Raw genomic sequence first — 22,090 nt, 5'->3', positions numbered from 1 at the left:
TTGAGAATATTTTTGAGTCGATCGCGTAGACGGGACCGTGGACGGACGAGATGCCAAAATATTTAGCCAAAAATATTTTATGAGTTTTATGAGCCTTAAAATAATATTTTAAGATATTTTTTCAAGAAAATTTTAGTATTTAGTTATATATTTATTTAATAATTGATTTTTGGCCAAAATAAGTCATTTTATGGATTTTATTAATTTTTAAAAATCCTCTATATTATTATTTCGGGATTTGAGTTTTGGTATCAGATTATTATTATTATTAGGAGTTTTAAATAAAGTTTTGTTGGTATAATATCTATATATTGATTTAATGGGATTTTTAATATATTATCTACCCAAAAATTTAAATCTAAACCTACCCCAAACCCACCACAATATCCTTCAGCCGACACCACCTCTTCCCACCCCCATTCTCACGTTTCTTCAGCAGAAAACACCATAGCCGATCCAACCAAGCTCCATCTTTGAAGATTTTGGTCCGTTCGTCGTCCCGGAGACCCGTAAACGCATCAACCTTTGTTTATAAATTTAAAAGGCATGTCTAAATCCTTTTCTTGGCCACAATATAAGCTATTTATCATGCATGATGGTTTTTATTTCAGAATTTATCAAGAACTTTTCGTTTTATGCAAGAATGTATGATTTGATGCATGTTTGTTGATGGTTTCAGTCATGATTCACGTTTTCTTGTTGCATGGCTCGGTCCAGAGGCTAGGGCTTGGTCAAGGGGTGTCCTAGGGTGTCTTAGGATCGAGCAAGGTCTATTGGTTCAGGCTGGTTTGGGCTAAGTTCGAAGCTGGTTCAGTTGGGGGTCTTAGAGGCGCACAGACTAGGGATTTTGGAAGAGGGGATCGGTCCAGGGCTAGGAGCCATGGCTCGAGCTGAGCCATGGTGGGTTAGGACCGCCCAGATTTGGGCTACATCTGGGCGGCGACGCTCCGGCCATGGGTGGCCGGAGCTGGCCGGCAGGAGGCCAAGAAGGCCTGCTGCTCTCGGCCGAAGTGAGCTGGGCAAGGGGGATCGGGTTTTTGGGCTTGCTGGGTTTGGGCCGGGGTCTTGGGATCCGGGTCGGGTCTGGTAGGTCTAGGGTCGGGTCAAGTGGTCCGGGTCCGGGTTAGGTGGGCCGGGCTTGGGTATTTTAATTGTTAAGTATTTAATAGTTTTAAGTGTATTTTGGGCTTTAATAATTAGTTAAAAAATTATTTGGGCCTCCAAATAATTTTATTTGGGACTTAAATAATTTATTTAAATTATCCCAATGATTTTTATGGGCTTGGGAGCCCATGAATATTTTTGGGCCAGTCAGTGGATTTTGGGTCAGTTTAGAATTTTATTGGGTTTAATTAAGTTAATGGGCTTAAATATTTTATTTAGGCCCAGTTAAGTTTAATTAAGTTATTTGGGCTAAGATATGATTATTGGGCTTTAATTTAAATATAATGGGCTTAGAGTGAGTGACCAGCAGACTGGACCAACCCATGAAAAATAAATAAGTCCGGAATATATATTTAATTATTTTATGCATAAAGTTTATATTTTAAGTATAAGTATATTTATTATGAAAATAAATTAAATATATATTACGAACATATTTTCAGTGCATGCATTCATGAAATTTCTTATGTATATAATTATGTAAATGATGAGCAATAAAATATTTTGGTGGAAATTGAAGTATGTGTGACATAGGGGTGGTTTTTCACCATATGATTCGGTAGTTTTACTACCATAGGGGTGGTTATCCACCATATGATTTGGTAGTTTACTACCATAGGAGGTGATTTATCACCGCCATCGTACGTTGGTTCAGGAGACTGATCAGTCGACACATGAGCGTCACACTTATGGATAGGACCATCTTCAGGTTTCAAAATCATTGCTCAAATATGTTATATATGATGAAGAAATAATATGTTTATGATTATGGTTATGATCCAGTTTATGATTCAGCAGTTTTATTATGTGATGAAAATATTTCCATGCATGCTCATATACATGTATATGTATTAGTAATTATGTGATGCATTATTTTAACCTTGTTATAAAGGATTAGACATGTTGAGCCCCTAGGCTCACTACGCTTATATGGTGCAGGTGAGCATGATGACGTTTATGTAGCTCCTACCAGTGGTGAGGACTTATGATCTCACGGAGCAATGGACCCCGTGACCGTCGCAGCTATTTAGTTTATTATGTTGAATTTTGAAACATGTTTTATTTTATTATTGTTTCCGCATATGAGATTTTTCAGCAGCATTGTTTATTATTTTAAATTGATGCATGAAACATTTTTATAGATTTATTTATTTAATATTTTTCAGGTTATTTAAGAAAAAGTATGTTATTTTTATATACATATATGTATGGGCATGTATGTATAGTAGTATTATTTTTAAAAAAAAAAATTCCGCATTTATTAATAGTAGGCGTTTCAGGTTGAGATGGAAATTTTCCTTTTTCATGAATATTATGTGCGGATGCAAATTTTGCAATAGTTTCTTTCAAATCATTCATAGATTGAATGTTTTGAATATTTATAGACTCTTGCTTTTGAATGTATTCATGAATTTCATCTTCAAAATTTTTTCTTAGAGGTGGGATATAAGGAACATAACCTTGATGATTTTGGTTATTTTGAAAAGGTTGTTGTGAAGGTTGTGCATTATTATCGTTCCTCCAACTAAAATTAGGATGATTTTTTCAACCAGGATTATATGTTTGTGAAAAAGGATCTAATGTTGGTTTTTTAAAATTGTTAACATAATTGGCTTGTTCATGGAGACATTCTTTAAATGAAGGCAATGTAGGATAGTTTTTTGTAAGATGATCATGTGTGTCACATATGTGACAAATAATTTCTTGAACACTTTTTAATTGATCACTCTTTTTCATTTCTAATGACTCATTTTTTCTTGCTAAAGATGCAAGTTTGGCTTGAATATCTACATCATCTTTAAGATGGTAAATACCAACCCCATTTGTTAAATTATTGATTTTACTTGGTGGTTCAATTGAGCCTATATTATCCCAATTTTGAGCATTTTCTGCTAATGACTCCAAATATTCCATAGCTTCATTTGGGTTTTCATCTTCAAAAGTTCCATTATACATGAATTCTATCATTTGTCTATCTTTAGGTATTAAACCTTCATAAAAGTGAGAAACTATCCTCTATATTTCAAAACCATGATGTGGGCATGTATTAAGTAACTCTTTATATCTATCCCAACATTGTAAAATGTTTCCCCTTGTTTTTGAAAAAAAGTTGTAATTTGTCTTTTAAAAGAGTTTGTTTTATGGGAAGGTAAAAAACTTTTTTAGAAATTGTTGTTGCATTTCTTTCCATGATGTTATTGAACTTGATCTCAAATTTTGCAACCATGTTTTAGCTTTATCTTTTAAAAAAAAGGGAAAAGCTTTAATCGAACAATATCCATGCTACAATTTTGATCATTATAAGTGTTGCAAACCTCCTCAAATTCCCTTAAATGGAAATATAGATTTTCAGAATCTAGACCATGAAAATTTGGTAAAAGTTGAATGATTTGTGGCTTAAAATTGAAATTAGACGCATCAGGAGGAAAAACTAAACAAGATGGTGTACTAGCTTTTATTGGATTCATATGGTGCCTAAGTGTTCTTGGTTGTTCATGTTCTTGATTATTATTATTATTATTATTATTATTATTATTATTATTATTATTATTATTATTATTATTATTATTATTATTATTATTATTATTATTATTATTATTATTATTATTATTATTATTATTATTATTATTATTATTATTATTATTATTATTATTATTATTATTATTATTATTATCATGTTGATTATTAGAATTATCCTCCATGTTTAAAATATTTTCAAATACTCGAACAAGTCTACCATTTTGTTTACGACTCCAAACAATCATACAATTAAAAACAACATACTATTTACATAAATAACATAAATAACAAAAATTAAACTTAATTTATACCTCCCCGAAAACGGCGCCAAAAACTTGCTACAACTTAAATTGTAATTCACCCAAGTGTAGGTTGTCTGCAAGTAATATACTCGTGAGTACGAGATCGATCCACGGAGAGGATGCTGTAAGTTTAATTTTAGCAATGATATATTATATATGGAAATATTATTATAAAACTTCAAATAAACAAATTATAAAATTGTCAAAGCTTCAAAGGTTCATTGTTGGTTTATTTAAGATTGCTTAACAAAAATAAATAAAAGAAACTAAAATAAGAATAAACATAAAAGAACAATGAAATATTTAAACAAATATATCATATAATATAGTTTTCACTATATTAAATTCAGATTAACCGATATTTAATACATGGTACCCATAATATATATATAAATGCATAAATATAAACAGAAAAGAACAATTAAATATTTAAACAAATATATCATAAAATATAGTTCCCACTATATTAATATCAGATTAACCGATAATTAATACATGGTACCCATAATATATATATAAGTGCATAAATATAAATTTACATAAAAGTAAATGTTAGATCAAATCACCATATTTCATTTAGAACAATCGGCGGAGCCACGCTATCGTCTAAATAAAATATATGGTTTTTTATGTTAGATGCGATAAAGTAAATGTTAGTTGCGGAAATGTAAATATTAGTTGCGAAAAGTAAATGTTAATTGCAAAAAGTAAATGTTAGTTGCGAGAAAGTAAATGTTAGTTGCGAGAAAGTAAACGTTAGATCAAATCATAATATATTATTTAGAACAACCGGCAGAGTCACGCTATTGTCTAAATAATATATATGACTTTATTATAAATTGATACATATATTTATAGTATATAATTATTGTAGTATTTATTGTATCATATTAGACAACAAATCAAGATAACCACATTCAAGGTACCAAGTATTTGATGTAAATAGATAACAATAAATCATTCAAATTATACCTACAAATAAAGATCAATTAGTAAAACAAAATAAAAAATAGAAAAAGAAAGAATATACAAAATATAAAAAATCTTACTTGACCAACAATGAAACCTTTTCACCTTGACATAAAAGGATTTAGCTTGCCATGAACATAAGACTCAAGAGTAAGGATAAAAGAAATTTCATAGTTAAACTTGGAGAAATATGCACACTCAAACTCTTATTATTACACACACAATATTTATTTTACAAGTGAGGAATTTTTCTACACTTTTGCACACTACAAAGCTTATACAACACATCTATTTATAGGCAAAATGAGAGCAATAGTCCAAGGCTCATTAAATGTGGAATAGTAAAGTTGGTGGGTGCTTGTCTCCTTGAATGTCAATACCATGACCCAACTTTAATTCGCATGTTTGATGCCTTAGACCACCGATTCAGCCTTTCCATTCAACATAGAACACGTAGGATATTTTGTTTAGACTGTTTTGGACATATAATTCACCTCTTTTGGGTAAAAGGTGAAATAGTTATGATATTTTTATTACAAGCTGGTCATAGTAAAAGTAAATCTGTCTCTATTTTGATGTTTGATTATTTTGATCATCTTAATGAGGTTTTTGGAATTTCTTGTCTTCTACAAAGTTGAAGATGCCTCTTTTGTGATTCTACATAATTTGAGATTACTCCAATATGACCTTTTTAGCTTGAGTAATTTTATTTTTACCAAACCTGCCCAAAACATAAAATACAATTTTTTTAGTAAAATATTTAAATATAAACACATAACAATAAAATAATAAAACTTCATAATTTTAATGAAAATTTAATTTTAAAACACAGTTTTTAACATATAAATAGTTACAAATTTTAAGTTTCATCACTCGCCATGCGAGCAAAAGTGAACTTGCGGTTATATGGAAGAAAATGCGCATACTTGGACAACCTGTCTACCACGACCCAAATAGCATCACACTGTCAGGAGGTCATTGACAAGTGGGTGACAAAATCCATCGTCACATTCTCCCACTTTCATTCTAGAATCTTTAAACTCTGCATCAGACCACCTGGTCGTCGATGCTTTGCCTTGACCTACTGACAAACAATACAACGAGAGACAAACTGATACACACTATGCTTCATACCTTTCCACCAGAATCTGGTACGTAGATCCTTATACATCTTGGCATTGCCTGGGTGCACAGAGAATCTACTACGATGTGACAGAGATAGAACTTTGTCTCGTAGGGATGAGTCATCAGGTACCACGATTCTACCAGAAAAACACAACAATCCATCTGTCTGAAAGTGAAAATCGGACGTGTTGTCTTCCTAAGAAAATCTTGCTAATTTCTTCGTCTTCGAATCAGAAAACTGCACTTCTCGGATACGAACAAACAAGGATGGCTCAGTTAGCACTGTGGAAACTCGGATTCCCTGTTGTCCTTTCTTATGCCGAAGCATAAACCCCGAAGAACAACATTCTCAAATGGTACTAGCCCTTGCACTAATACTGAGAGTACTGATACTCACTTTCCGGCTATGTGCGTCTGCCACCGGGTTCGAAGTACCTGGAAGGTATTTAATCTCGTAATCATAATCTTTGAGAAGATCTAACTATCGACGCTGTCGCATGCTCAGCTCTTCCTGAGTGAACAAGTACTTCAAACTCTTATGGTCAAAAAAGATTTCGAACCTCTCGCCATACAAATAATGACACCAAATCTTCAGTGCAAACATGATTGCTGCAAGCTATAAATCGTGTACTGGGTAATTCCCTTCGTGGGTCTTCAATTGTCAAGAAGCATAGGAAATCACATGTCCATTCCTGTCAACACACAACCCAACCCTTGAAGAGATGCATCTGTAAAAACCACAAAGCCTCTGGGTCCAAATGGTAATGCAAGAACAAGTGTAGTAGTCAATCGTCATTTCAACTCGTGAAAGCTCTGCTCGCACTCTCTTGACCAGACAAAAGGAATATCTTTTCTTGTCAGCTGTGTCAATGGTCTAGAAATTTGCTAGAAATTCTCGATAAACCACCGATAATACCCTGCCAAACCTAAAAAGCTACGAATCTATGAAGCTGTAGTCGGACACGACCAATTCAAATAGCTTCAGTCTTACTTGGGTCAACTGATACTCATTCTCGAGAGATAACATGACCATGAAACACCACTCGGTCAATCCAAAACTCGCACTTGTTAAACTTGGCACATAACTGCTTCTCAAGAAGAATCTCTAGTACAAGTCTCAAGTGTTGCGCATGTTCATCAACACTGCGCGAGTAGAACAAAATGTCGTCAATGAAAAACACGACAAACTTTTCTAGGTAATCACGGAATACCCTGTTCATCAAATCCATGAACACCACATGCGTATTTGTCAACCCAAAAGGCATCACTAAAAACTCATAGTGACCATAACGGGTACGAAACTCTATCTTCAAGATATCCACGTCTCAAACACGCAACTGATGATACCCTGAACTCAAGTCAATTTTAGAGTACAAAGAGGTAACCTGGAGTTGGTCGAACAAATCATCAATCCATGGCAAAGGATACTTGCTTAACCGTCGCGCGGTTCAGCTATCTGTAATCGATACAGAGACCCATAGAACCATTCTATTTCTTGACGAAAAGAACTGGCGCTCCCAAAGGTAAAACGCTCAGTCGAATATATCCCTTATCCAAAAAATCCTGCAACTGCTGTTGCAACACTCTCATCTCTGCTGGTGCTAGACGATAAGGCGAACGAAAAATCGGTGCCGTCCCTGGCACAAGTTCAATCCCGAACTCGACATATCTGACTGGAAATATATTGGAATCTCATCTGGAAAGACATCTGGGTACTCACTAACTACTGGTAACTCCTCTACATACCTTATACCTACGGATGTATCAATCACATGGATAAGGTAGCCTTTCTCACCCGCATCTAAAGCCTGACAATCCCTCAAAGCTAAAACCAGAGGCATACGGGGTCGCGCTCCCTCACCATAAAAAAACTAACTATCGCCCTGTAGTGACCCGCACCGTGATCACCTACTAATCAAAAGCTTAAGCATGCAATTAATCAATAAAAAATCTAAATCAGAGTAACCGCGAAATTAAACTAAGTCAAATACCATGAAAGCAAATCCTAGTGGTCAACCCTGCTATCCTGCATTTTGAAGCATGCTAATGCACTACCTGTTTTATAGATCTATGATGGATAGTGTTTTGCCATCCATCGAAGATGCCAGACCAAGCATTATCAGGCCGACAATAGTAGCAAACCATTTCGAGATAAATCTTGCTATCATTATGATGATTCAGAACTCATTCCAATTTGGTGGGACAACAATGGATGACCCAAATGCTCATATTGCAAATTTCCTAGAAATTTGTGATACCTTTAAGAAACAGGTAGTTTCTGATGACGCTATTCGTTTGCGGTTGTTTCCCTTTTTACTAAGATATAAGGCTAAAGCATGACTAACAAATTTACCTGCAAGTTCAATTACTACATGGGATGATCTGGAAAAATCGTTCCTCCCCAAATACTTTCCGCCATCCAAGTCGATGAAGCTAAGAACATATATCACAACAAGGTGATCAAGAATCACTCTATGAGGCATGGGATGCTATAAGGATCTATTAAGGAGATGCCCACACCACAAATTACCCGACTGGATTGTGGTACAAATGTTTTACTATGGTATTCCTCAAGCTAATCGCACCATGTTAGATGCAGCCGTAGGTGGAAATATTTTACGTAAACCACCAGAAGATGGATGTGAGTTGATTGAGGAGATGACATTGATAGTTATGTTTTTATTGCATTTGTTAATGTCATTTTGTTGTTGTTTTGCATTAGTTTACGTATTTTATTTATGCATTTTGTTCGTATTTCATATTCGGTGTTTGCATGATGTGTTCTCCAATTTTGTTGTTAGGTCGTATATTTTTGCGAACTTGGACGGAACTTTGGAGTCATGGAAATGCTGGAAATTTTCTGAAGAATTTCAGCCGCTCGATCTGCAGCTTTTCACCGATCGAGCGGGCGCCTATTTGATGAAAGCAGTAGCTATGGGATTTTCAGCCGCTCGATCCGCAACATCCTACCGATCGAGCGGCACACGTATTTTGCAAAGCAATAGGTTGGGAATTTTGGCTCGCTCGATCGGCCAATGTTTACCGATCGAGCAAGCATCGCTATTCGGGAAAATATTTGTAATTTTGGAAACTTTGTTATTTTAGCTTCTAGTTATTATTAGGTTTTAATTCCATTTTAGAGGGTTGATTATCAAACTTTTGGAGATTTCTAAGGAGGTTAGGTTTTATTTTCCATCTCTCTCTCAAGTTTTCTTCTTTTCTTTTGAATTTTTCTTGAGTTTTTGATGAATCGTTGTAGCTAAACTTTTATTCTTCGTTGAGGGAGACGAAACCTTGATATAATTTATTCATAAGATTTGATTTTCAGTGTTTAATCTTTATTAAGTATCAATAGTTGATCTGTTTTATTTTATGCTTGTGTGCTAGATTTTAGGACTGGCCATCTTAGAATTTTGTTATACAAACTATAGCTAAATTAGAATTCAAATCCGTAATTGTTTGAATCAACTAATTTGCGAAGCAAATAAGTTTGATATTTTATGCTGTTGAATTTATTAAATCGTAGAGTCAACTTTTGACTAGGCTAAATACAACTGCTGGTGTCTAGGCTAAATACAACTGCTGGTGTTTGTGTTGTCTAGATTCGTCAGTTTTACTTGTTTGAATGCTACCTTAGATTTAAATCTAGATCGCTGGAATCTGGATTAATTTATTGGTAAGGGTTAATTTAGAATGCTGGTTTCTAATTAACTAAAATTAAGGTGAAATAAGAATTTGATTTCCAATGATGAATATTTGATAGGATTAATTATTTTTAGGGAATAGATAATTGAATGAATGAATATCAAGGGTGTAGTCGACCGATACAAAGGCTTGTCTCTTATTGATTTCTCCAATTAAATTTTCATTCTTGCGTGCTAGTGATTATATTTTTCTTTAATTGTTTAATTTTTAGTAGTTAATTCCAAAACTCAAACCCCTTTTTAGTTTATTTAGAACACATTAAATTTACCTTTCCTCATGGGAACGATCCCTACTCACACTACTGCATTTTTCATGGTTATCTAATTGAGTTGGGTAATTTGGGCGTGACGCGACTTAGCGCTACCAAATTTTGGCGCCGTTGCCGGGGAACGGTGTTTAATTGATTGTGTTCTATTTCTTTTCTTTTTCTTTTTTCTTTGTTTAATCTCACTCCCCTCTCTTTTCTTTGTTTCTAGTTCTCTTGTTCATGCTTTAAGGTGATTTTGCTAAAGAAGACTTTCTCTACGACCCGGAGATTGAAAGAACTTTGCACAAGCGAAGGAGAGAACTTTGTAGACAACAACAAGAGGCAGCTGCTCGAGATGATTTTCCAGAAGAAGAGATGGCTGCTAATGCGAACCTGAGTCTTAGACATTTGGGCAATCCTGATCCCAATCAACAACCTTTATGCATTACTTTTCCTACATTAGAAAATAATGCTACTTTTGAGCTTAAGTCTGGATTGATTCACTTATTACCTGCTTCTCATGGTCTTGTAGGTAAGGACACGAATAAACACTTAATGGAATTCCATGTGGTTTGCACGAGTATGAAACCCCATGGAGTGACAGAGGAGCAGATTCAGCTGAGGGCCTTTCCTTTCTCTTTGAAGAGTGCTGCTAAGGATTGGCTATATTACTTGCCCTCTGGTTCTATCACAACTTGGAAGAAGATGAAAAGAATATTTCTGGAAAAATATTTCCCAGCCTCTAGAGCTGCGAACATCCAGAAGGAAATCTATGGAATCAAGCAATACTCAGGGGAATCACTGCATGAATATTGGGAGCGGTTCAAGAAGTTTTGTGCTAGCTGTCCGCCACACCAGATAAGTGAAAATCAGTTAATTCAATTATGCTATGAATGTTTGTTACCTCATGATAGGAGTATGCTAGATGCGACAAGTGGATGTGTTTTCATGGATTAAACACAGGTACAAGCGAGGAACTTAATTGAGAATATGGCTGCCAATTCTCAACAATTTGGCACCATCAGGAATGAGCATGTACTGAAAAAGAATAACGAGGTAAATGTCTCTTCCTTGGAACAACAATTAATTGAATTGACATCTCTTGTGCGTCAGATGGCTGTAGGGAATGGACAGACTGCAAAAGCACATGGGATTTGTGCTGAAGTGGGACATGCTACTGATATGTGTCCCACACTTCAAGAAGAATCGGTTGAACAGGTCAATGCTACTGGAGGATTTCCTGGACCACCACAGCGGAAATATGATCCCTATTCCAAAGCATACAATCCTGGTTGGAAGGATCATCCAAATCTGAGATATGGGAACCCTAAAGAAAATCAATCGGGGCCTCAAGAACCACCGTACAATCAAGCTTTTAGGCCACCGTATCCTCAACAGCAGCAGCGTCCTCAGATTCCCAATCCGGGTGAGTTTCTTGAAAATATTGTTAAGGAGCTTGCTACTAATACTGTAAATTTCCAACAGGAAACAAGATCAAGTATCCAAAACTTGAATACCCAGATGGGACAGCTTGCCACCGCCATCAATAAGTTAGAAGCACAACATTCCAATGTTTTACCATCACAAACAATTCCAAACCCAAGAGAAAATGCAAGTGCCATCACTCTAAGGAATGGGAAGGAGTTGAAGATCAAGGAGAAAGAAGTGGAGACTTTGGCCAAGAAGAAACCGCAAGAAGAGCCGAAATTGACTGATGGAGAGGCATCCAAGGAAGAAGCGCCAAGAGGTAAGTTTCCTCCACTTTTCGAGTATAAGCCTGTTGCCCCTTTTCCCTTAGAACTTAAGGAGTCTAGAAAAGATGAAGGGATAAAGGATATTTATGAGACTTTTCGTAGATGTGAGGTGAATATTCCGTTGCTAGATTCTATTAAGCAGGTACCTCAATACGCGAAGTTCTTGAAGGAACTGTGCACAACAAAGAGGAAACAGACATTGAAGGGCTATCAAAAAGTGGAGCTTGGTGAGAACGTATCTGCTGTGATCCAACGAAAATTTCCCGCAAAATGCAAGGATCCAGGTATGTTTTCTATCCCATGCACTATAGGGAATGTTAGACTTGAGAAGGCCATGTTAGATCTAGGAGCATCAATCAATGTCATGCCATATTCTATCTATGCATCCTTGAAACTTGGTCCATTGAACAAAACTGGAATTGTTATTCAATTAGCTGATAGGTCTAATGCATACCATAGGGGAATAGTGGAAGATGTGTTAGTGCAAGTGAATGACTTGGTATTTCCTGCAGATTTTTATGTGTTAGACATGGAAAACGGTGATCATAATAGTCCTATTTTGTTAGGCCGACCATTCTTGAAAACTTCCATGACTAAAATTGATGTTCACAGTGGCACACTCACTATGGAATTTGATGGCGAGGTTGTGAAATTTAATATTTATGATGCCATGAAATTTCCTGACAGTGATGATTGCATATTTTCTGTTGATATTGCGGATTACTTGGCCCAAGATTATTGTGAGTATGCAGGAAAAGAAGATCTAGAGGTGGATCTCATTGCACCCATTCAATAGGATGATGGAATTGAAGTCAGTGAAGAAGTGAAAGAGATTGAGCGAATTCTGAACAATGCTTCTGAGCTATCTCAGTCAGGTAATGTCTCTTATTTATCATTACCAATATCTAATACTCGGCGCCTTCCATCTGTTTTGCAGGAACCAGTTGTCGAACTAAAGACACTTCCAAAACATCTCAAGTATGTTTTCCTTGGAGAAGGAGAAACATTACCAGTCATCATATCCAATAGTTTGGAAGCCGACCAAGAGGAACAATTAGTCAAGGTACTACAAGAGAACAAGATTGCTATTGGGTGGACTATAGCAGACATCAAGGGAATTAGCCCTTCCACATGCATGCACAGAATTTTGATGGAGGAAGGAGCGAATCGCTCATGTCAGCCGCAAAGAAAGTTGAACCCACCAATGATGGAGGTGGTGAAGGCTGAAATTCTGAAACTCCTTGAAGTTGGAGTCATCTATCCAATTTCAGACAGCCAGTGGGTCAACCCAATCAAAGTGGTGCCCAAGAAAACTGGGATAACTGTGGTGAAAAACAAGGATGACGAATTGGTTCCCACCCGAATTCAAAATGGGTGGAGGGTTTGTATAGATTATAGGAATTTAAATGCGGGAACCCTAAAGATCACTTTCCTTTACCATTTATTGATCAAATGATTGAACGTTTAACATGTCATCCTTATTATTGTTTTCTTGATGGGTATTCTGGTTATTTTCAGATTGCTATTGCGCCGGAGGATCAGGAAAAGACAACATTCACTTGCCCGTTTGGCACCTTTGCATATCGACGGATGCCCTTTGGATTTTGCAATGCACCAGCTACTTTCCAATGGTGTATGGTTAGTATATTTTCAGATTTCATTGAGCATATCTTAGAAGTCTTTATGGATGATGTCACTGTCTATGGTGATTCCTTTGAAAACTGTCTGTCTAACCTTGCTCTTGTCCTTAAGAGGTGTGTCGAAACCAACCTAGTTTTAAATTTTGAAAAATGTCATTTTATGGTTGGGCAAGGTGTTGTGTTAGGTCATGTTGTTTCATCTAAGAGAATAGAGGTAGACAAAGCTAAAATTGATATTATTCAGTCTCTCCCTTATCCCACATATGTGCGGAAAGTGCGCTCTTTTCTTGGCCTTGCAGGTTTCTACAGGAGATACATTCAAGACTTCGCCAAGATCGCATCCCCTATGTGCTAACTGTTGCAAAAAGATGTCTCATTTGAGTTTGATGAACCATGCAAAACATCTTTTGATAAACTCAAAGACTCATTGACATCCGCACCAATAATCCAGCCACCGGATTGGAGCAAGCCATTCGAGATCATGTGTGATGCCAGCGAATATGCAGTGGGCGCTATTTTAGGCCAAAAAGTTGGGAAAACATCACATGCTATATACTACGCTTCGCGTATCCTGAACGATGCCCAACAGAATTACTCATCCACTGAAAAGGAGCTTCTAGCTTTTTTGTTGCATTAGAAAAATTTCGCTCTTATTTACTTGGTGCTAAAGTTATTGTTTATTCTGATCATGCAGCTCTTCGCTTTCTGATGGCGAAGAAGGAGGCAAAACCAAGGTTAATAAGGTGGATATTGCTTTTGAGCGAATTCGATGTGGAAATCAAAGACAAAAGAGGGACAGAAAATTGAGCCGCTGACCACTTGAGCCGCCTAGTTCATATCGATGAGGAGCTAAGCTTGCGTGAAGAATTTCCTGATGAACAATTGTTTTCAGCAAGCGCCGAATTAGCCTGGTATGAAAATATTGTCAATTATTTAGTTACCAAAGGGTTTCCTTCTGAATTTTCTAAGGCACAAAAGGACAAGGTGAGGAGCGATGCAAAGTATTATGTGTGGGATGATCCATACTTGTGGAAACACTGCGCTGATCAAGTCATACGACGATGTATACCGACAAGCGAGGTAATCCCTATTCTCACGTTTTGTCATTCTTATGCATGTGGTGGCCACTTTGGAGCAAAAAGGACCGCAAGAAAGGTGTTGGACAGCGGATTTTTCTGGCCATCCTTATTTTGAGACGCTTACGTTTTTTGTAAGTCGTGCACTCAATGCCAGAAGACAGGTAATATCTCCCAGCGTAATGAGATGCCTCAACAACCAATTTTAATTTGTGAAATATTTGATGTATGGGGTATCGACTTCATGGGACCTTTCCCAAGTTCGTATGGATTTATTTATATATTACTTGCTGTTGACTATGTCTCGAAATGGGTGGAAACAAAGGCCACCCGTACTGACGATTCTAAAGTTATTGCAGAGTTCATCAAGCACAACTTTTTCTCTAGGTTTGGGATTCCAAGAGCCATCATCAGTGATAGAGGAACACACTTCTGCAACCGAACTGTGGCTAGTTTGCTTAAAAAATACCATGTGACACACAGGATCTCTACTGCATACCATCCACAATCCAACGGTCAAGCTGAAGTATCGAACAGAGAGATCAAGTCCATCATAGAAAAGACTGTGTGTTAGAACCTAATGGGGGGGGATTTAGGTTCTATTGGAAACTTTAGCAATTTAAAGCGATTATGCTAGTACGCAAGCGGAAGACTTAAAGAAATCAAATATAAGTGCAGTAAATAAATGCGTAATGTAAATAAAGCAGTAAAAGGGATAAGAGATGTTTATGGAAGTTCGACAATAAATCGTCTACGTCTCCCCTTCTTGGTTAAGATCGATTAACCAAGGATCCACTAGCATTTCAACGTCTTGGCCTTGATGGCTCCAAGGATATCCGTACAACTCAACACGAACACCGCGCCGATACAACTCAAACACTTGGCCTTAAGGGCTCCAAGGATAGCCACAACACTCTCAAAATATACTTGGCTTCACACACAAGTGTTTACAATAACCGAGCAATCAACTCACGAATGAACTTATACAAACAACCCTCGATTTTGAATATAGCACACAAATATTTCTTGAACTTTTTAAGGAGAGGATCTTGCTTGCAAAGAGAGATGAGAGTGAACTGGTGAGTTCAAATGACTTCAAATGGACTGTATTTATAGTTGCCAATCCGAACGGGTTTGGGTCGTCTGAACGTTGTCTGATTCAAGTTCAAAATTCTGCGGCTGATGAACTATTCGGGTGGTCCGAAGTCATCTTCGGGTCGTCCGAATGGCTGCATTAAATTCGTTCCGGCAATTTTTCTTCCGACAAAATCTTCATGGCCGAAAAGTATTTCGGGTCCTCCGAACCTGTCTTCAGGTCGTCCGAAGTTTGCATTTCGTGGCCTCCGAGAGTGCCTCCGAGCATTATTAAAATCCAAGAAATTCTTCGGGCCGTCCGAACTTGCTTGAGGTCGTCCGAAGTGGTCTTCGATGCCTCTGAGCTTATCATCCGATCTTTATTTAAATACAGAATAATCTTCGGACCGTCCGAAGTGGGCTTCTGGTCGTCCGAACCTGGGCAGATTCGAACCCTTAAATTTTTATTTCCTATATTTGATTATCGGTTCTTGCTTCCAATATTTTCCATACTCAAAAGTATTATTATCTGCAAATTTCTCACTTTAAACTGTTAGTAACGATTAACCAAGTTTTGTAATCATCAAAACAATTTAATTTGAGAATTGTTAATGCATTAAAAACATTAATCTCATTACACGAGATTTGTATGCGTTTAAGGCGTAACAATCTCCCATTTTTGATGATCACAAAACTTGGTTAAATAGGAGAAAAAATATAAGCAATAAAGAAATATTTAAACAATTAACCAAATATTGTTTCAAACATTAATTATTAAAACTCCCCCTCAATTTAATAATTATTTAACCAAATTAATTCTCTCCCTTTTTGCGATAATCAAAAAGCAATTAATAAAAGACGAGAAAAATTAAAATACACAGTAATTTCATTTAAACTAATTTTTAATTTTACATTAAAAAGCATAAACAAAATAAAACTTAAAATGCAAAATAAAATCTAAGAGTCATCATCGTGCTGCGGTGGAGGATAGCGGGAAAGAAAGTCGCCAAAGCGAGCCTCCAAAGAGGCAACTCTCATAGTCAAGGCATCCATGGAGGCAGTAGAAGATGCAAAGTGGCTGGCTAGATTCCCTTCAATGCGCTGAAGAGTCTCGAAAAGATGATCAGGCTGATGAGCGGGGGTAGCAGGAACCTCAGGTAACTCAAAAGGAAGCTCGCCAAGATTGGATGGAAAAGACTGAAAGCCAGAAGAAGAAGGTCCTCCTTCATCTGCAGGCGGCCCATTGGGAAAACCCTTAGCCCGAGAGGTAGGTGAAAGACTCGAATAGGGAATTGAAAAATGTTTATCTGGAATATATTTTTTAAAGGCACGTGTTGGGTCATTAACCCAACAGGAAAAGACAGGATTCCAAGATAGTTCCATCTTGGTAATCATAGAATGATTAAAAGTGTGGAAATCAGAGATGGAAAAAGAAGTTAAGCCATCAAAAGAAATGTCAAAATGAGTCAAGATGTTGTTGATGATATGAGCAAAAGGTAGAGAAACTTTCCTCGTGGCTTTAGCCGCATTATGCATAGCCTGCATAATGAATCGAGGAAGGTTGAAAGGACGCGAGGAAACGATGTGGTAGAGAACATATAGATCAAGATATTTGCAGGTTGAAGAGTCTCCACTGCACGGAATGATGGAAGTGGTGATCAATTTCTGAATGATTTGGTAGTCGGGACGGAGTTTCTTCAAAAGAAGACGATCGTCAGCAACAGTAGCTGGACGACCAAGAATGGTAGAAAGGACCTCATCTCGATCAAAAGTGGGATCGTTAGTGGGCCATCCCTGACCGACATAGTTGCTGGGTCCCAACATAGGAAGATCAAACCACTCGACAAAGTTGGAGACAGAAAAGAAAAAATGCCGACCCTGGACAATCGTGGCGATATGGATCTCCTCGCCAAGTTCGAGTTCCAGGTTGGCATAGAACTCGTAAAGTAACTCTGGAAAGATGGCATCCGGAATGGAAGGCTGGAAAAAGGATTCCCAATGCTGGGCAGCAATGAGAGGCATCATCAGTAGATGAGATGACGCAAGGTAGGTGGTATCGAAAATACGACCGGGTAAAATCGGTCGAGTGGGGTAATCGTCGGGGATAGGACGAGAAATAGCAGGTAAATTTGGATCATGGATAGGGATTGGGCGACTAGAGCTAGCTTGATCACAACGGCGTTTGGTAGGCATTTTGTAGGCTATATTTCAGACTAGGTAGAAGAAAGGAATTATTTTAGGGGTGAATAATTCGGATGGCCCGAGGGGGTATATATAGCCGCGACTTCGGATAGTCCAAACAGTGTTTGGATGGCCCGAAGGTGATTACCGAGGTGATAAGATTGACAGTCTGTAATTAAGGTTCGGAGGGCCCGAAGTAAGTTCGGATGGTCCGAACAATTCATTTTTAAGTTCGTGACATCCGAAGGACATCGGAGGGCCCAATGATAAGGCGGTCAAAAATTCAAGGTTTTACCGCATAGAGTTCGGACGACCCGAAGCTTATTTCGGAGGGTCCGAACTGACTAATTCAGAGGGAATTTTGAAAGTCTTGAACTGAATGGGCGCAAGGCAGCTTGGATTGTCCGAACATAGGTTCGGGTGGTCCGAACTGGCCGATGTCAGGATTTTCGAAATATGACTCTTTAAATGATATTTTGCAATTTAAGTAATAAATCAAATAATTCACATAAAATGTGAGATTTTTAATTTTGAATAAATACAATTGATTTATATTATCCAAAATTAAATTGCTCGAATTTAATATTAAGCTCCCCCTTAATATGACATTAAATTTATTTTATGTTTTCAAGTGATTACAACTCAATCATGCCAAGTTCACCACGCAAACGAATAAAAGTAATTTCATCTAGTGGTTTTGTAAAAATATCAGCAATTTGATTTGACGTGTCAACATATTGAAGTTCAACTTCATTTCGTTCGATGTGGTCACGAATAAAATGATGACGAATGTCAATATGTTTGGTGCGCGAATGTTGAATCGGATTCTTTGTTAGACATATGGCGCTTGTGTTGTCACAGAAAATAGGGATTTTTGAAAAAGAGACGCCATAGTCGAGAAATTGATGCTTCATCCAAAGAATTTGCGCACAACAACTACCGGCAGCCATATATTCGGCTTCAGTCGTTGACAACGCAACACAATTTTGCCTTTTGGAAAACCAAGAAACTAAACAGTTTCCTAAAAAGAAACAAGTTCCACTAGTGCTTTTCCTGTCCACCTTATATCCACCAAAGTCGGCATCACAGTAAGCTTTGAAATCAAAGAAAGAATTTTTCGAATACCACAAGCCGAGATTTGGAGTATTTGAAAGATATTTGAAAATGCGTTTTAAGGCGAACAAATGTGATTCCTTTGGACATGATTGAAATCCTGCACAAAAGCAAACACTAAACAAAATGTCCGGTTTACTAGCAGTAGAATAAAGTAAGGAGCCAATCATACTACGAAAGGAAGATTGATATACAGATTTACCATTTTCATCCTTGTCGAGTCTGATTGCTATGCTCATCGATGTGGATGATGATTTTGTGTTCTCCATCCCAAACTTCTTTAGAATCTCCTTGATGTATTTGCTTTGGTTCACAAAGAACCCATCCTTGCACTGTTTGATTTGCAATCCGAGGAAATAGTTAAGTTCCTCCATCATGCTCATCTCAAAGTGATCCTACATCAACTTAGAAAATTCTTGACAAAGAGTTTCATTAGTAGAACCAAAAATTATGTCATCAACATAAATTTGAACAATCAATAAATCATCTTTGAAATTTTTGGTAAATAAAGTAATGTCAATCTTTCCTCTCGAAAAACCATTTGAAAGAAAGAAAGTTGATAATATTTCATACCAAGCTCGAGGAGCTTGTTTCAAACCATACAATGCTTTGTTTAGTCTATACACATGATCAGGCAATAATGCATCAACAAAGCCATCAGGTTGTTCAATGTACACTTTCTCTTTTAGTTCACCATTCAGGAATGCACTCTTAACATCCATTTGAAATAAATTGAAATTTCTAGAGCAAGCAAAAACAAGTAGCATGCGAATAGATTCTATTCTAGCAAAAGGCGCATAAGTTTCATCATAATCTATGCCTTCTTCTTGACTATATCCTTTCGCTACAAGCCTAGATTTATTTTTAGTGATAGTACCATGCTCATCAAGTTTATTTCTAAAGACCCATTTAGTACCAATAATAGATCTATCATGCGGCCTAGGAACAAGACACCAAACATCATTGCGCTTGAATTCATTTAATTCATCTTGCATAGCAATAATCCAGGAATCATCTAATAAAGCATCATCAATGCACTTAGGTTAAACATGCGAAACAAAATTAAGATGATTGCAAATATTATTAAGTGAAGAGCGAGTGGTTACTCCCTTCGAAGGACTTCCAATGATAAGATCTATAGGATGATCTTTGTGAAGCGTCCAATCCTTCGGAAGTGGTGTTTCTTCAACAGAAACATCTATATCATTTAAGCTTGATGAAGCCATCTCTTTTTCGAGTAATTCTACATCATCATTGTTAGTGCGAGAAACTATAGACATAGATTCATCAAATACAACATGCATTGATTCTTCAACAAGTAAGGTGCGTTTATTAAATACACTAAAAGCCTTACTCGTAGTAGAATACCCAAGAAAAATACCTTTGTCAGATTTGGCATCAAATTTGCCAAGGTTGTCCTTACCATTATTATGAATGTAGCATTTTGATCCAAAAGCCCGAAAGTATGAAATGTTAGGCTTTCTCCCTCTCCATAATTCATATGGAGTTTTCTTGAGAATTGACCTTATTGATACACAATTGATAATGTAATAGGTAGTGTTCATTGCTTCAGCCCAAAAATATTTATGTAGAGAATGCTCACATATCATGGTCCTCGCAATCTCCACAAGTGTCCTATTTTTCCTCTCAACGACACCGTTTTGTTGAGTCCTAGGACAAGAAAAGTTATGACCGATGCCTTTCTCTTCACAAAAATTTGTAACACTATCATTTTTAAATTCAGTTCCATGGTCACTACGGATCTGTTTGATAGAAAGATTTTTCTCATTCTCAACTCGTTTGACAAAAGTTTTAAAATAATCAAAGGCATCATTTTTGTGGGCTAAAAACAATGTCCACGTGTAACGTGAAAAATCATCCACAATGACAAATTCATAAAGCTTCCCTCCTAGGCTAGCGTTCCTCGAGGGACCACATAGATCTAGGTGAAGAAGTTCAAGGGGCATAGAAGTTGATACAAAATTTTTGCTTGTAAAAGATTCCCTTGTGTGTTTGCCAAGTTGACACGCATCACAAACAGAATCTAATTTCAAATTGAGTTTTGGCATACCAACAACTAAATCAAGTTTAAAAAGTTTTTCTATGGTACTAGGACCAACATGACCTAGTCGTCTATGCCAAAGAATGTTGTCATCAACATTCAAGGATACAAGGCTTTTAATATTTGTCAAAGATAAATTATTTAAAGAAACCTTGTAAACATTTTCACTTTTATATCCTTTGAAATTTATGGATTTGTCAGATGTGAGTGATATAGTGCAGTGTTGGGGAGTGAATTTGACTTCATAACCTCTATCGCATAATTGACTTATGCTTAGTAGATTATGCTTAAGTCCTTTCACTAGGAGTACATCATCAATCAAGCAAGATTTAGAAATACCTATTGAGCTGATTCATTCGATAAATCCTTTGCTGTTGTCTCCAAAGTTGAAAGTTCCTTTCTCCTTTGGTTTGATCGATTGGAGTAGTTCTTTGTTCCCCATCATATGTCTAGAACATCCACTGTCTAGATACCATATGCTAGGGAGAACAGTTTTCCTATTTTCCTGCAAGAGTTGATTTTGGTACCCTTTAGTTCTTTTGGGTCCACAGTGTTAGAAAAGAGAGATACAAAATGAACTTCTAAGAGTTCAGTCTCTCATAGCAACATCATCGCTACATTCCAAGAGTTCTCCCAGTAGTAGGTAGGGCTATGGCCTCTTTAAAAACCTAGGAAGACCAGTCGCAAGTCAAGGCAGTTTAAACCGGTCTATGATGAACTCCCTTAGATTATGATCTTATAAAGCCGACTGATGAGTTGTTAAGTACTCTTAGGCCTCCATTTTATATAGCTCTTTTTATCATATTAATATTTCAAATATCTACATTTATGTCTAGCATGACCTATTTTACAACAATAAGAGCATGTAGGGGGTGATCTCATTTTTGCTTTAGCAATGAGGCTAGTAAAGTCTATAGATTTCTTACCATATCCTATTCCACCCTTATCAAAACTACATTTCTTCATGCTAAGTAAATTATTCAATTTATTAATACTAACATTGAACTTATCAAATGATTTTTCTAAGTGAGCTATGTCATCCTTTAATCATAGGTTTTCATGCTCCTTAGTTTCTAATTCATTTTTGAGGTTTCTATTTTACTTTCTAAGTGACTTAGCCATATCAAACATATGTTTATATGCCTGTAGTAATTCATC

The 22,090-nt window shown here is 36.7% G+C and overlaps 1 non-coding gene across 1 annotated transcript; it reads left to right on the top strand.

Annotated features, from left to right (window-relative positions):
• Positions 1 to 3,190: 3,190 nt before the first annotated feature.
• LOC140876978 (small nucleolar RNA R71) lies at positions 3,191 to 3,300 on the top strand. Its single transcript, XR_012149200.1, has one exon. It is a non-coding gene; the product is annotated as a small nucleolar RNA R71 (small nucleolar RNA).
• Positions 3,301 to 22,090: the final 18,790 nt, after the last annotated feature.

This window comes from Henckelia pumila, chromosome 1 (genome assembly GCF_033568475.1).
Source record: "Henckelia pumila isolate YLH828 chromosome 1, ASM3356847v2, whole genome shotgun sequence".
NCBI lineage: Eukaryota > Viridiplantae > Streptophyta > Magnoliopsida > Lamiales > Gesneriaceae > Henckelia > Henckelia pumila.
The sequence above is the reverse complement of the archived record's forward strand: the minus strand, read 5'-3'. Positions and strand labels throughout refer to the sequence as shown.